The sequence below is a fragment of the Aquila chrysaetos genome, chromosome 9 (assembly GCF_900496995.4).
Source record: "Aquila chrysaetos chrysaetos chromosome 9, bAquChr1.4, whole genome shotgun sequence".
NCBI classification, from domain to species: Eukaryota; Metazoa; Chordata; class Aves; order Accipitriformes; family Accipitridae; genus Aquila; species Aquila chrysaetos.
The window spans coordinates 11,978,410-11,994,312 of record NC_044012.1 but is presented as its reverse complement, the minus strand read 5'-3'; positions in this window follow the sequence as shown (position 1 = coordinate 11,994,312).

Genomic DNA, 15,903 nt, shown 5'->3' with positions numbered 1-15,903 from the left:
ACATGAGGAAATTAATATGGAAAATAAAAAATCAATTTACCACATATTTAAAATGAAAAGAACATGAAAGTTCAAGAGAAAGGGAAAGAACTTCTTAAGGCTTTGAACGTTTTTCATGTTTGTTTCACAATAGGCTGATGTTAGTAAACAAGTAAAACCAAAGGCAAGAGAAATTCTTCATGTCATGTTATTTAGCAAGAAATTTTGATCCAGTTTAACGAGGAGCAAGTAAACACTGTGGGCTTGAATATAGCAGGGTGGTATATTAGCACAGAGGTGTGCATAAGTTAAGTTGATAACATAACCTTGAGCTATCTGTGGTGAGAAAATAATACGGGGAGCCATCAGTGCTCTCGACGTCTTGAAATGGTCTGACTTGTGAAGCAGTCGGCTCGAAAACACATCCCATGTCACTGGAAAATGCTCGGTAATACTTTAATAGTCCTCCTGAAAACTGAATCCATGAAGAATGGCCCTTTAAAGCTTAGTGGAGTTAATTGCAGCAAACAGTTTATTGAGCTAATTAGGCCACTTTTTTTTTGTTAAATATCCATGAAGACTGAGCATTTTGCTGAATTATTTATTTCAAATTATTTGATGAATAGGGCGTGCAAGTGTATTTCAACCTCAAGAACTATCTGCCATGGCTATTACTTTAGAATTCACTGTTCACGCTCTGTAATTAGCTAGAGAAGTCATGTGGGTTTGTTTTGCTGCAACTGGATTCTCCCAAATTTATAGTTTTCAAGAAAGCTGGATATATACTGAAGTGAATGCATTTTGCCCGAGTGATCATTCAAATTCCAGAGAGTAATACACATTTAAATTCGAAGAGCAGAACAAAGAAACAAGCCTATCATGTTTACTGTCATAATGTTTTGTGCACAGCTATACATAGGGGACATCCGCTAACTGCCGTTGCAGGTATCCTTTGTTGTACAGACCAGAACAATTCCTCCCCCAATTAGAATGTTGTGCTTTGCAATTATTTTATCACATGCATCTGTTTTGTGAAGCCAACATTGATACTCTGTTAATTGTTTGTCATGTTATGTTGGAGTTTGTGATAGATGTCCTTTGCTGTGGAGCTTTCTTCCAAATGAGGAATAGTAACAAAGCCTATTTATTATGAGAGTGTGACTGTAAGAACTGTCTAATACTAGAAATCCATGACCACCAGTGCATTGCAAGACTGGCATGTAATACTGATTGGTTTGAGCAAGGTAGCAGAATCTGGCCCAAGTTTGTTAGTGTGTGCCATCGTCACTGACATGGCACTGTGGGTACACTTTCGTACCTGTTTTGAAAATCTGTGCCTTGGTGCTTAGAAGTGAGTAATAAGCAGAATTCACCAGATTTCACTGGCAGTGTCACTACCTTGGTATTCTGCACACTGCATCACAACTATGAGGCTAAATGGATATTTTCTCAATTATTCACAGTCACATAACTGGCCCTTTAAATTAGGCAATAGGATTCCAGACACCAGTTATGGCAAAAATGCACGATGTTCATCTCCATTATCTCTGTTATTTAAGGCTTTCAGAAAACCACTAACCTTAACTCCTACACTCAAACAAGCACACACTAGCACACAGAGTTAAGCCAAGTTTTTAACTCCCAGTCATTAAGGATGTCAAAACATTCTGATATATGATATAAACTCATTATGACTGGATTTTGTTTTTATTAATGTAAGGGTTAGGTTGTGAAGAACAGAAGATTTTTTTAAGCCTCTTACTCCTTAGAGACAATGTGATTTGGTGGTTTAACATTGTAACATTTTAAAGGGCTTGTTAAGCCCCAATCAGAGCACATTAAGCACTAACATTTTTAAAGTGCATAATAAGACCTAAACATTTTAATAGCATATTAACTTGTAACATAAACCAAACACAGTCACAGTGTTGTCTTTTTCCTAGTGTTTTTCCTATAACAAGTTCAAACAAGTAACCAATACTTCTAACAACTATTAGAAAGTTGAAGTTTTTTGGTTGTCTTTCCTGTTTAAAAAAAAAGGGAAAAAAAAAAGCCAGGAAATGTCTGTATAAGAAATTTTGTTTGGAGTGAAATTTTAAAATTAACGCAGAAAAAATTTGCTTTGAGAGTTCTCATCACTAAATGTTGACAAATAGAGTATGCCGCTAGACGAAAGGATTGTTTTCAGTGAAATGACATTTTGTACTGGGAAAATGTTTTTGCTTGAGAAGTTTTACTCAGATCTGATAGTTTTGGAGTAATCTGTGAACAAGAACTGTGGGATGGGCTCTTGCTGGTGATAAAGGTTCATGGAAAATCTGTGGGGGACTTTTTTTGCTTTTTTTCCCCAATATAATCTCCTGCATGTGATTCTGGAAAAGAGGTACAAATTCATTGATACTGTGGCCCAGCAATTTCCTTTGAGAAAAAAATAAAAGCAAGGTACAACGTAGCCTGTGAGCGTCTCTTCTTAATTGGTTTGGAACCACTTGATGAGTGATTCCAGGCGCACCTTCCCTCCAGGGAGCTGAGTGCAGCACCTCTGCAACTATCTCAGCCCCTCCCAGGTTATGGCAAGGCATCTGAGCCACCTTTTGGACCTTCGTCTTCCACACTGTATTGTGAGGGGAAGTTGTGGCTCAGGTTTGATTGCAGCTGCTCCTGCTTTCCTATAGTGGCTGTGACCCCAATGCCTTCCGTGGTGGTGGCAGGAGGAGGATGACAGTGCCTTTGGAAAGCAGTTTATAAAATGAGTTTGGAGACAGCTGGGCGAAGCTGACTCAGAGCTATCCCCGTAGTACTCGACCGATAGTGGGCTACAGCCTCCCTTGATGTGGACAGTTGCATTGATGTGGAAATACACTTGTGGATTTGGTCCATAAGCTGTTGTATCCATGTAATTGCCTCTGCATTACTGTCCGGTTACCATGAGAGGACAAGGCACTCTAACTCAGTGGCCTGAAGATGAACACCTCTTCAGAGTTGTACATTGCTACTGCTGTTGCTCCAGTACAGGCAGTGCCTCTCTGTGACTCCCTGTCTGGCAGGCAGTGAGCAGGCTGCTTGGAGTGTCTCTCATTAGGACATACTGAAACCTCAGTATAACTTTGGCAAATACAGATCAGCTCCAGTCTAGGTCCGGACAGGTGAAGAGTCCCACAGTAGCTCCATCTTGAGAACTGGCATATGTTTGCTCTTTATAGAAAATGCTCCCTTTATTGTAACTTTGACAGGGCAGCTTCCGGACTAAGACATTTTGTGATGCCAGGAGGGCTGCTGAGGGGATAAAAAGGTCCTCAAAAGTGAGCACAGGGCCCCACTGTGTGTGCACAACAGGAACTTAACTACTGTGGGGATTTTTCTCCAGCAGCTGGGAAAAAGCTGTGCGATGCAACAGCAGCAGGGGCTCGTCTGCAAGGGAACCACGTTCAGGTCAAATCTAGTGTGCAAAGAAATTAAGGGAGCAATGTGGATCTTGCCTCGTGTCTGGGCACTGTTACTCTGGTACAAGAATGCCTTTTTGTTTGTCTGTTTGTTTATTTATCCCATGTAGTAGTTGGAAGCAGTTAAAATAAAACATAAAACCCCATCCTTATTCTGGACTAAGAGTGACCACAGGGAGGAAGAAGTAATTCTAATATAACTACAGAGGTTTAACTACACCAGTGTAATTGTACCACGTAACTGGGAAAGCGTTCCTGTGGACACAAGCTCCAGTCAGAGAGAGACAAAATCTTAAAATGCTGTAGACCTCATCCATAGAAATAACTCTCTGTAATCTCAGACTAATGATTCTTTATTTTTAGTAAATAACCTGAGTCAATAAAAGGAAAGCGATTCTTGTCTGCATGAACTGTATTCTGGCATTAACATGACTGATGTCCTGCAAAATGTGGGACAACTGGGGGGGATGAACCAGGGCTAAGGATGTGTTGCTGTACTGATGCTGTTGTAGCCTATGATTTGGGTAATGATGGAGAGAATCTTCTTCAGGCCTTTAGCTCTTTGGCAAACAGAAGAATAGAGGGGAAAAACAGTGCAGAAAGTCTGCAAGAAAGCGAGCTCCGGTTACACCTTGGGCTATATCTAGGAAGGTCTGTCTCTCCATTCTGTTTCTCCCCACATCCTTTCCTCAAAGCTGTCAGTTTTGCTTGTATTTGTTTACAAAAAAAAAAAAAAAAAAAAAAAAAAAAAAGACATCTGAGTCTTAGTTTGGCTGTGGGTCCCCTATGAGATTCAAATATTGCAGTTTAGACTAATCTGGCTGGGAACTACCAGCCTAGGGTCCCTTGGTGCAAGGTAGATCTTCGGACAGATCAACCTATGTATCTGTTCTGCTGCTCTTGCTGTCCTGTTAGGGGAGGAGGAAGAGGAGGTGGTGTGCTGCGAGGGACACCTATGTTAGTCGTACCACAGGAAAGCACCAGATAGGCAACTTGAGTCATCAAGGATCAGCACTGACTGATGGCTAAAGGGAACTGATAAAGCACTGACAAGGGAGTGGCATGCTGATTTCCTAAGCACCACTTCTAAAATGTGGTAAAATCTGCACTGCATGTTCATCCTTATTATTTGTAACTTTATGGTCTGAAGTAGTGTCAGTGTGGAGCAGTGGATATTATCTTTATGTCTCTGGAAAAAAGCCATGTCATTCCAGAATCACAGAATGGTTGCAGTAGGAAGGGACCTGTGGAGGTCAACTTATACAAACCCTCTGCTCAAGCAGGGTCACCTAGAGTAGGTTTCCCAGGATCATGTCCAGGCATCTTTTGAATATCTCCAGGGATAGAGATTCCACAACCTCTCTGGGCAGCCTGTTATCTTTTATGAAAAACATCTGAGCGTACCCTGTTCTCTGACAGCACCTTAGTGCACAATATGTTGTTACACTAGCAGCCACAGTTCATCTAATTGCTGTGACCTGGTGGCTGGAAGAATGGCACTCTTCATATCAGCATTAACCAATGGCAGCATTACATTGCTGCTGCTCAGCTTTTCCCATGTGAGCAGTTTTTTAAAGCAGGTGTGTTTTTCCCATTACTTTTTTGTTTTTAAGGAAAATATTTGACCTATGCTAGGATGGCATTTGTGGACTCATTCCTGAGATCATGAAATACTTGTAGATCATCTCTGTTTGACCGTAGGCCTGCTTTGCTGACTTACTCTGTAGCCAAAACCTTAAAGGATGAAGCGCACAGGTTCTAGATTCTCTGGCATCTTAATTTAGCATGTTACACATGTGAACGCCAAGCAATTTACCATACTTCATGGTTCCTGAGAAACTGCATTTTCAGGTTAGAAGACGACTTGGGACAGACTATGCAAAGACTATAATCTATAGACTCTGTGAACTGTATTTCTTTTAAAGGTGGGAGATGCGGGACACTCAGTTGTGAAGAAGTATTTGTGAGTTCCTGGGAAAGAAGGCTTAAAAAGGGAGAGTGTGAAAGATTAGGACAACCTGTTTGAAAACCCAGCTGCTTTCTATATGGTGTATGCCACACTGAGATAATAAAATTTCTAAGCTGCTAGGTTGAGTGGAGTACCTGGAGCACTTTAAAAGTCCATAAAAGCCATCTAAGAAAATGCTTTAAGTGTATTCTATAGGGACTGTGGAATAGCATTGCACATGATGTGTGTACCTGGATTAACTGTACTCTTGAGGATGAGCCAATCTTACATGCTCATAGCCCTTCTTACTTCAATAGGAGTATTTGTGGATGCTGAATGTTCAGTCTGTGTTTTGACAGGTATTGCTTCTATCTCATTGCATAGTTGCCTGCAGGTTACAGGTACTGTTTTTGTAGAATGCAATGGATATGCCTACCAGAGAAGAAAGCTCACACACTCTTCTGCTTGTACGCTGAGCTGACTGTATGCGAGTACAAACACATTAGCACAGTACTAAGCCCAAGCTAATATACCTGCCTCATTAGCAAGACTTATCAACTCAGATTCAGTACTGTGCTGAAGTCTGTGTGGCTTCTAAAGTTCAGGTAATGTCTGGCCAGCAAGGAGAACTGGCAGAAAATTCTCGTGCCTGTTAATCTGTGAAGACGTCTCCTGTGGATAAAACACATTAGGAGACTGGAGTAGTGTTATTGAGGCAATATTTGGGAGGCTTTTTTGTTTAAACTCTAATTATTTTATTTAAAACACAAGAATATGTTTTAGGGTATTTGATCAACTTTACTGCAAGAACTGATGGAAAGGAAAAACATGGAGAGGGGGGAGACGTTGTAACAAAAGGTTTGCCAGATGTTTGTGTATTCTAAATTTTGAAAAGACCTGTATAATTGTCTTGCATAAATATCTTCAGGAACCCAGTAGTTTTACCTAGCTTGGCACAGACTTGAAAGCTTTCAGTGGTGGAAATGAAATCAAGATATGATTGCTTTTTGACATGTATGTTTTCAGTTTATTAGTATAGACAAAAATCTCCCTTGGATAGTTAATAAATTTGGCAAATGAATCTAACTTTTACAGGCATCATTTACAGAGATGAAAGCATGTGGTCCAGGATAAAAAGTGAGGAGAGTGTGACATGATATTAAATGCTGAAACTTATACACTAACTTAGAAGCACATTTCACACCAGGTTAAAGGACAGGTTTGAATCTCTTCCAGTATGCTTAAACATATAAAGTCTTTTGACAGAAAGAGTTGATGGGTAGAGATGGAGCATCATAGCTCCTAATTTGTGTCAATAGGTTGCTTATTTTATAAAATGTGAGGAGTTTAGGTGAAGTATGCTCCTTTTTGGCCAGTGTATAGAGTTGTAACAGCTTTTAAATAGAGTGCAAGTTCTCTTTTTTTCTTGGAACAAAAATGTTGATGTGAAATTGAAAACTCCTTTCAGATGCCTGCTGGGCTGGCAGGATGTCAAATTGTTTGGCTTGAGTGTGTCTCTCTTTCACTCCCTTCACATTGTTTACAGACAACATACTCAACTCCAACTGACTGTATTTAAATATCAACTAATTATGTGCAAGAGGATGTGGAAAAGGGCACCACACTAAAGAGTCTCCATGTCTTAGACTGGTCAGGAATAGAGCTTGCTGCAGGCAAATCACAAAGTACTGTCCTAAGTGAAGTGCATGGGACAGAGAGAGAGAAAGAAAGGAGGTAGGAAAAGGCAAAAAATTATTTCAGCCAGTGCTTTCGGGCATCTGATTAGAACTGAGAAATTAGGTGACTCCTAGCTTTTGCCTCAGGTTGTATATGCTGATGTGAAAGGTCTTCTAGATGCACTATGTTTGCCAAACTCAAGGAGGAGGGGGTACTTCCCACAAGGTGCATTTTAGTCAGAGTACATCAATACTGCACTGCCAACCTGGATCTTAGCTGGATTTATGACTTAGTCCTTTTGGTATCGAGATGGTTTAAACACAAATTTTGCTCAAGTGTGTGCCTGTCTTAGCCCAGATTTGCCTGTAATGTGGACTGGAACTTGTGCACCTTATAGTTGAGACCAAATCATTCAAGGGCTGCTAGTCCTGCAATGCCTTTGCCATGGTGTTCTTGGAAGACAGGCAAGTTGTCCTGCATCTGGGCCAGCTGTCTGGAAAGGAGTCCTAAAGCATCTCAGCCCAAAGTTCTATAAGAAATGATCTCAGACACAGGTAACTGTAAAATCGAAAGGGTAAAGTGTGTATTGTTTTGGAGAGGGGGGGGGGGGTCACATCTAGGCTAAGTAGCGTTGTTCGCATAAATACCTGGCTAGGCCAGCCATGGAAGTAATGGTGCATGGAAGCTCATGGGAGATTCTTGGCCACTTACAGGTTAAGAGTTATTGTGTCAACTTTGATGGTGCAGCCACCACAGAGGAGCCTAACTCAGGCAGAGGCTTTGTTTTGCTGTCAGCCAAAGAACTCTTGATGTCTCTGAATTTTTAAAATATATAAAGCTTTATGTTACTTACAGCATTCTCTTTCTTTTGGTTATATACTCCTCCTTCTCAAATTTGGTTGAAATAAGTAATGTGATACAAAAGGTAAATAACTGTGAGTCTGTCAGGCTTTTATCTTCTCTTACCTATGTGATGTGGAGTTTTGCATATACAAAGATGCTTAGTGACTGAGTGTGACCTGGACTTTAATGCTTTATCCAGAAAATTAACTCAGCTTTACACAGAATCATATCAGATTCTCTCGTTGTTTGAAAAAAAACTATTAAAAATCAATGTCCAAGAGTTCATCTGCTTAAAAAAATTATGTGATAGGGGAGGGAAAATAGAAGAGTTGGATCCTGTTATGACTAAGGAAATTTTCTTTGGGAGCTTCATCTACCAAATGTGCTTATCTGTTCTCAGGAATTACAATGTGGTTAGTTTACAGTCTATTATGCAAAGTTGCATGCAGTGTGTTAATGATATTGGTAATTTAGTAACTATGTTCTGCACTAATTAGTAAAGCTGAATATCGTATTGCTCATCCTGGATCACTTTCAATGCTGCTGCATATTTTTTCAGTGTGTTTTAGCTCTTGTCATTAAAGCATGTATGTACAAGCCAACATACCTTGTGAACTTTGGAAAAAAACTCAAAGCCCCCAGTGTTTTATTATGTCTGTCATATTAAGCAAGAAAACAATCTGGTGGTTTGATAAAGAGATTATTGTGGAAGGACAGCTTCTGTGGTTTAGGGAATACAACTGACTAGAATCCTTTTCCATGACCTGTGTTAAATGTAGGGTAAAGGACAATGCTCTGTATTGGGCATGTAACTGAGAGAGAAGGTTTTGACACAGTGACTCTAATTACACCCTCACAATTAAATGTTTTGGTCAGAGGTAGGTAAAATTAAGGGTTACACACTATAAGATCTCTGTCATGTTTATTCCTGTTAAATATTTTTTTTTCTAGTGTTATCGTCTGCAACAAATCTTTAAAAATACCTGTCTTCTGTGAAGTGACTGAGTGGGAAAGTATGGAAAAGGGTTAGTATTACAGTAAGAAAAAGCAGCTATTTAGAAATTATCTTACCTCAATATTAGATATACAAACTAGTGTCAAATTTGTTATGTGCTGTGTTCTCTCAAGACCACTGTGAAATGCAGATGTGTTAGCAGTTAAACATCTTTTGGGAGATGAATGGATGCTTCACGTAAAGAGCTAAGAAGAGACCTGTTGCCTCTTCCAACAGCTTGAATATGAATCTAGACTCCCCAGCCTTTTATAAAGTGCGTAGGACAATCTAGTGTAAGGATTGAACAGCCCTCTGGGAGGAACCCTAGAAGCTGAGAGAACACTTGAATTGACATTTCAGATGAACAAACCAAGCTGGATCACACAGAGACTTTGAAATACTTAGAATATCTGATGCCAGATCTTCATGTGGTGTGTACTGTACTACAGGATACTAGCAGGGCCTTTTCGACCTCAGCGTGTAGCAATGTGCAGAGGAGAAACACATCAACTTCATTAGTTCTGAACTACTTGCTAGCACTCAGGTAGAGATTTGGAGGTTTTATTAACTAATTCTGTAACAATGCCGGCTTCAGTGTTCAGGAGCAGTTAAAAAAATATGAAATATTCAAATTTAGTGGAGAGGAATAGAGAACACATTAGAATATACTGTTACGTCACTGTGTAAATCCTTGCTACATCCACATTTTGAACACTGTGCAGTGTTCACTCTTATCTCAGGAAGGATAGAAGAGCTGCAGGCAACCAAGGGCAGAGAACGGTTTCCAGACACAGGAGAACCAAAGTGGCTAGGAATTAGCAGCCTGGTTGAGTAAGAGGCAATCAAGGTCCCGAATGGCCTGTAGAGTCGATTAGGGGATACTGGTCAGTGTTGCAGAATGTGACATCAAATTAATTATCAAGGGCATGTTCAAAGCAAACAGAAAGAGGTTTAGCACAATGTGAAACCCATTGATATGAATTGTGGTGGATGGCAAAAGCTGACAGTTTTAAAAAGTATGAGAGAAATATATGGAGGGAAAATCCATCAAAGACTATTAAGCAGAAGGATACTGCTTATGGTTAGGAAGCTGGAGCAGTTACTGTAGGCTGGGAGGCTGTATTAGGGAAATATCACTGTGTGTTACTCACTACTGCTGGAGCCTGAATACAGGACCTTGGTTTGATCCAGTAATGTTTTTCTTATGTCTGTAATGAAATGACCGGTTCCAGACCTGCCTCCAATTTGTTGATCCTGAACCAGCCAATGGTACTGTACAAATAGGACTGTATTGGTATCCAAGCTGGGTGGAAGCAGTTGCTGCTTAAAAAAAATCCTACAGAAAGTAAATACACTTGCTGTCATCTGCTAGACTACAGTCTTTCCTGAAATATTACAAACAAATAATATTTGCCTGCTGATAATGGAGATGAGCTGATTGGAGATGCATTTTTCAACAGCAAATGTCAGGTGTTAATTTGATATATTAAAAAAAAAAAGAAGGGAAAAAAAAAAAAAAAGGTTACAGCCAAACAGGAGGGTGACTTGGTCAGCACAAGTTGATATGCTGCCTGGGAGCACTGACTGATACGCTTGTCTGTATTCTTCAGTATTTACAGGGTAATCAGTTGTATGAGTTTCTCCAAATATCTTTGTGTTAGAAGATAGCTTTTTTTTCTTTCTACATAACTTTGTCTATGTTGTTTGGCTTCTTCAATGAGACTGTTCATTTCCATGATGTTAAAAGAAATCAGGTGTCTGGAAAGACAGAGAGCTTAGTTCTTTTATCTCCCATTACATCTGTTGCTTTGAGTGGATAAAAACTGAAAATAGTTCCCCCTAAACAATTGTTAATGCACACGTGCTGTGTTTCTTTACATTCACAGAACTGGTATAGTGCTTGAGAACTTCAGTACTATTAGAATCAAATTCAAACTGCAGTAGAGCCAGAGAAATGTATTTTGCATTTGACCATCCTTTTCCGGAGTATAAATACAACAAAGTTGTAAAAAATTAAAACCCAAAGATTTCCCCTGGTACAGGGGAATTCAGTGTGAAATGGTGTCACACAAAATGACTACTGCTGGTGTATGGCCCAAGGTTAAACAGTAATTTAATTTTATCTTGTATAATAAGTTACCAGATAGTTAATAATTGAAGAGAATCCCATATTTCATAGCAAAAGGCTTCTATATTAAAAAAAAAAAGAAGAAAAAAGTAGAAATAAGTTCTGGAAAAATCAGTGCATCTTTTTCTTTGACCTGTGAGTACATAAAACAATGAGCTTTTGATTCCATGTGTATAAAATCTATGGAACAGTTAAGAGACCCATCAGGAAAAGGAAATAATGAACAGAATAATGCAATAGAGTACACTGTGTGGCTGAGTCCTAAGCAAGGCAGTTCAGTGGGGACTTCACCGAGGGAAGGCTGGGCTGGCCCCTAGTGAAATCCATGGCAGTTTGTCAGGCAGTTTTGTAATTCCCTCCCCCACAAAACTGGTATAACTCAGTTATGTTTCACACTTGCTGAACAGAAAAGCAGGCAGCTTCGTTGGAACTGATGCTGTTTTTCACAGCAGCCTTCACAGTGAGTTTTCATGATACAAAAATAGGAGTGGGACCATACTCAGCAGGCTCAAGGTCTGCCCTGAAAATAATAGGATCTAGCTGTTGTCTGGGACATGAGATCTCTGGGTTAATTCACCAGTTGAAGTGCTTGGCATCCTCATCTGAAAAGCCCCTGACCTACCTCCCAGTGCCCAGTTAGTACTGCCCTTCAAGGAGTTGGCAGAAAAAGGAGGAGATACAATTTACCCTTTACCCTGTTCTCCGTGCCTCAGGAATGCTCAAGGGAGCCTCCATATGCATCCTCCTTGCTCCTACAGTGTCTTTTCCATGACTGGAAGAGTGTTGGGACAGTCTATACTCTGTTGAAACCTTTGGCACCATCTCTTCCTTTGTCCTTCTTCTCTGGCTGCTGCTCAGTAAGTCCTGCAGAGCACTCTGAAATGTGCAATGGATGTATTTCCCTCTGTTTCACTTGACAAATCCTGTTCCTCTACTGTAGAACAGGCCTGTCTTGTATTTGCTAATGGCGTCCTTCAAAAAGGGTAAGCATCATATTTTTACCTATTTTCAAAATGGATGAATAAATCCAGATTCTGGCAGATTCTAAATATCCAGAAGTAATTTTTCATATCAGAGTTGTTCCTGAGTTTTGGGCTTTGTTGTTTTTTTTTTTTTTTTTTTTCTTCCCTTCACACAAATATATCTGTTCCAGTAAAAATGTCAGCAGATCCAGGGTGGGGTAAAGCAAGAGGAAGAGCTCCACCCAAGCTTAGTGGTTAGGACACTCATCCGAGATGTGGGAGATCCAGATTCAAGTCAGTGTTTTCCTGGTTCAGAGTGGGGACTTGAACCTGAGTTTCCCACAGATCAATGAAGGCTCTTACTGCTGACTATTGAGTTGGGGATGCAGGGCTCGGTCTCCCAGGATATTTGAGAGTTTTTGTTTTTATTTTATATTGTGTTAAAGACAAATTTCAAACACTTAAATTATTTTGCATGAAATGCAATAGCTCTTTTCCAGCCAGCCCTAATTCCCTACATGGCAAACTCGGCCAGGGGTCTGAGAAGCAGTTTTTGCCATGGCTTTGGAGATGAACATCTGGAGGCAGAGCCATAATTGAGCCATTGTACATTAGAAGAATGTACTTTGGACTGTGTGGATGGGTGTGCAAGAAAAAGTAGTCAGCTGCTTGCCTACTGCACGTGGACATCACTCCAATCCAATGCCAAACGTTCAAGGACCAGAGGTTGCCCTGAGAGCATTTAGCATGTGGATAAATAGAAGAACTAGGGCAGTTTTTCTACACTGCAAATAATATTAGATACTATTTCTTGTAGCTTCCTGCCCCGTCCTCTTTCTCTGCATAGTTTCCATCTCCTTGAATGAAATCAATCTGCAGTGCTTTGAGACACAAGCATACTTAAATGGCCATTTAAGTAGCTTTGCTTGAAGCTTTCAGGCTAGCCAACAAATAATGTAAGGAGCTGATTGAGAGGCTAGCTGTGTGTGGAAACTTAAAGCAAGCTCATTGAACAAATACAGATACTGCCACTTCTGTGAAAATTTGATCTTTGACTAAGTCTGTTTAATGTCCGACAATGTGGTTTGTTCTTTAAAAAATAATCCTGTTTTATCCTGGTGTATCCAGGCATTTTGGTATATCTAGGCAACCTATCATCACTTCAGACAAGCTGTCTTACAACACGTGACTACTGATTTTTTTGCACAATGAAGGAAAATTCTACATTACCTTCACTGAAAAACAAACTTGCATGAGCCTGTAATTACACCTGGAGTATTTTCTAAGGAAAAACTTTCTGTTTTGGAACTAAGTTAGATTTTGCTGAGCTAACACTCCATAGTTTAATGTATGTATTTTCAGTACTTGGTTAGTATTTAGTAAGAGAAACTGTTTTGGCTTCTGAAAAATTATAAGAGATTCCAGGTAAAGAGAAAAGAAATTATAATGTGATGAGAGATATTGAGAAAGCACATATAACTTTATGTTTGTAAAGCTGAACTATAGAAATTGAGTGACTACTTACGTAATAAATCCAGACTCAGCTGGGGAATGGTAATCCGTGCCTGTTTATCTTGAAGATCTATCACTTTTAATGAAGGATAATAGCACTCACAACAGCCACATACATGCCTGGAAAAAGCCCACGTGTGTAGGTGCAAAAATTCGCCTTGCCTCCGGCAAATACACTTGAAAAATTGAATGCTGTGGTTATAGGTTGGTTTTGGCAGAATCATGAAGGAAAAAAACCACCAAACAATGTAAATATCTTGTCAATTATAATGCTGTATCTCTTTAACCCTTTGATTTGTTTTTCCCTAATTTTTTATTGTGCACACCACAGTAATTTTCTGAGTGACATACTGAAATTAGAGCAAATTTGAATAACTAAAACCATCTCCTGGTACTATTTCATTTTTGTGCTGCTGAAGTTGAGTCTATGCTTGTGCCAGGAGCTGTTTATCATTTGCACTATTGGAGGCAGCACCTGAAACCCTGCTGTGCCAGGGGCTGGGCAGAGGTTGTGCATAAAGTTTGTGGCAGGATGGGAGTCTGGCTAGACAGCTGTGCTGTCCTTCCTTGCTGAGAGCACTGGCACTAAGCCTCGTGATGGCTGGAGCAAACAGCCTTGAGGAAAGAAAAGGGGAGACAGACACTCGTTAGCAGCAACTAACCTAAGGAGTCTCTGGTGAAAGGCATCACTCAGACTGGTTCCACACCACCTCATCAGCCTCATATGATCATGAAGTCTCTGAGCGTATCTGTGGCTGTTCAGCTCCTCCATCAGTAGCAGGGTGACTACAAGTGTACCTGTCTGATGAGATGCTAAGGCATGAATAGAGAGGGAAGACTGATGGCAAGCATAAGGCTATGGCTTCACCTCAAATGGCCAGCAGACCGACTCCTGAAGCCTCCAACAGCGAGGTTTTGCAAGGTGATGCAGCTGGGTCATTTTCTTCATAACACCTATTTGCCCAGTTGAAAGAAGACAAGCGAGAGCTGGCTGCTCTATGCATTTAAACTCTCTAGCCCTGATCTTGCAAAGAGACTGTTTCTTTTACTGACTTCAATGGCAGTCAAGTCATTGCAGATCTCCTTGTAGGACTGGCATCCTAGTTGATCCTGGTGAGCACAGCTACCCAAAATAACTGTTGTTACTGACTCTCTTGGTTTAGCAGGATGGTGTTCTAGCACATCATCACTAAGGATCACACTCTCTTAAGTTGCTGCCAGTTTTGCTGCTGATTTTTAACCCAAGTACCTGCAATCTCAGTTTTCTACATTGACTGACCATTGTTACTGGTTAATTCTTAATTCAGACTAGAGAGGTCTCTCACATGGTGAGCAAGGTGCACTGAGTGTCCATCCTGCACGAGGCCTGTCTCCCGCTCGTTGCAGTGATCTCGATCCATTGGCCCCCATGCAAGATGCAGCATGTGGGCTGCTCTGCAAGCCAGTGACCCGCTGCACCTGAGCTACAAGGTGACAGTGGTGGACGTGGCCACTGCACTGTACCGCAGCTGGTGATGGGGTCCCCAGAGGGTGGGCACCTGCAAGATTCTGTCTTGTCCTACATCAGTCTCCATGGTCACATAACAGCACACAAGTCCTCCTGCTGCGGGCCAGAAGATGTTTAAGTGCTTAAGGTTTGGTTGCCTTGTATGTGTCAGTTTTCTTTCACAGGGATTTCCTCTGGCTGTAGCTAGATTGACGCTCTAATATCCAGAAAGGCTTTTTTTTTTTTCCCAAAGCTACCCTATTCTATACCCATCTGAAAAGCAAGTGGGCTTTTTGCCTCCTAAACCCAAAAAACTACTAAAGCCCCAGGTCAAGCCTGAGTGTTTTAACAGCAGGAATTGAGAAACAGGCTTTTGTGAGCCTATTTGCCTCAAGAGGACAATGTCCCCAACTGGGCTATTTCACATCTGATACACTGCGGCAAGGGTTTCCTGTGACAAAATTTTCATCCATGCTGGGAGGACAGGCAGAGATACATCATGAGAGATGTAGCCTACCCAGGACATTTGTCTACATTTGAGACATGTTTTAAGCAGTTTCCAGATGAAGTTTCTCGTTTTCACTTGAACATATCTTGCTTTTCAACCTTTCTTCTTTTTGTCTCAGTTACTGTACTTTTCTGTGGAAAGACCAAGTAGAGACATCATACTTGTTCTTAATATACCCTTTTCAGGACAAAAAAAATTACATTTTCTGAGGATTACTTCTTATTTCTTCTGTTAGAAGTATCTCTGGAAGCATCCATACTTTCCCTTTCAGTAAGAACAGCTCACCTGATAATCAGCCCCAAATACTGCCTGTGACAATGGCAGGTGAAGGGTAGCTGTATTCTTGGTTTTTTTTTTTTTTTGCATATCTGTATTTAAGACTGCTAATAATTAATTATCTGTAAGAAAGCTACTAGCTAATAA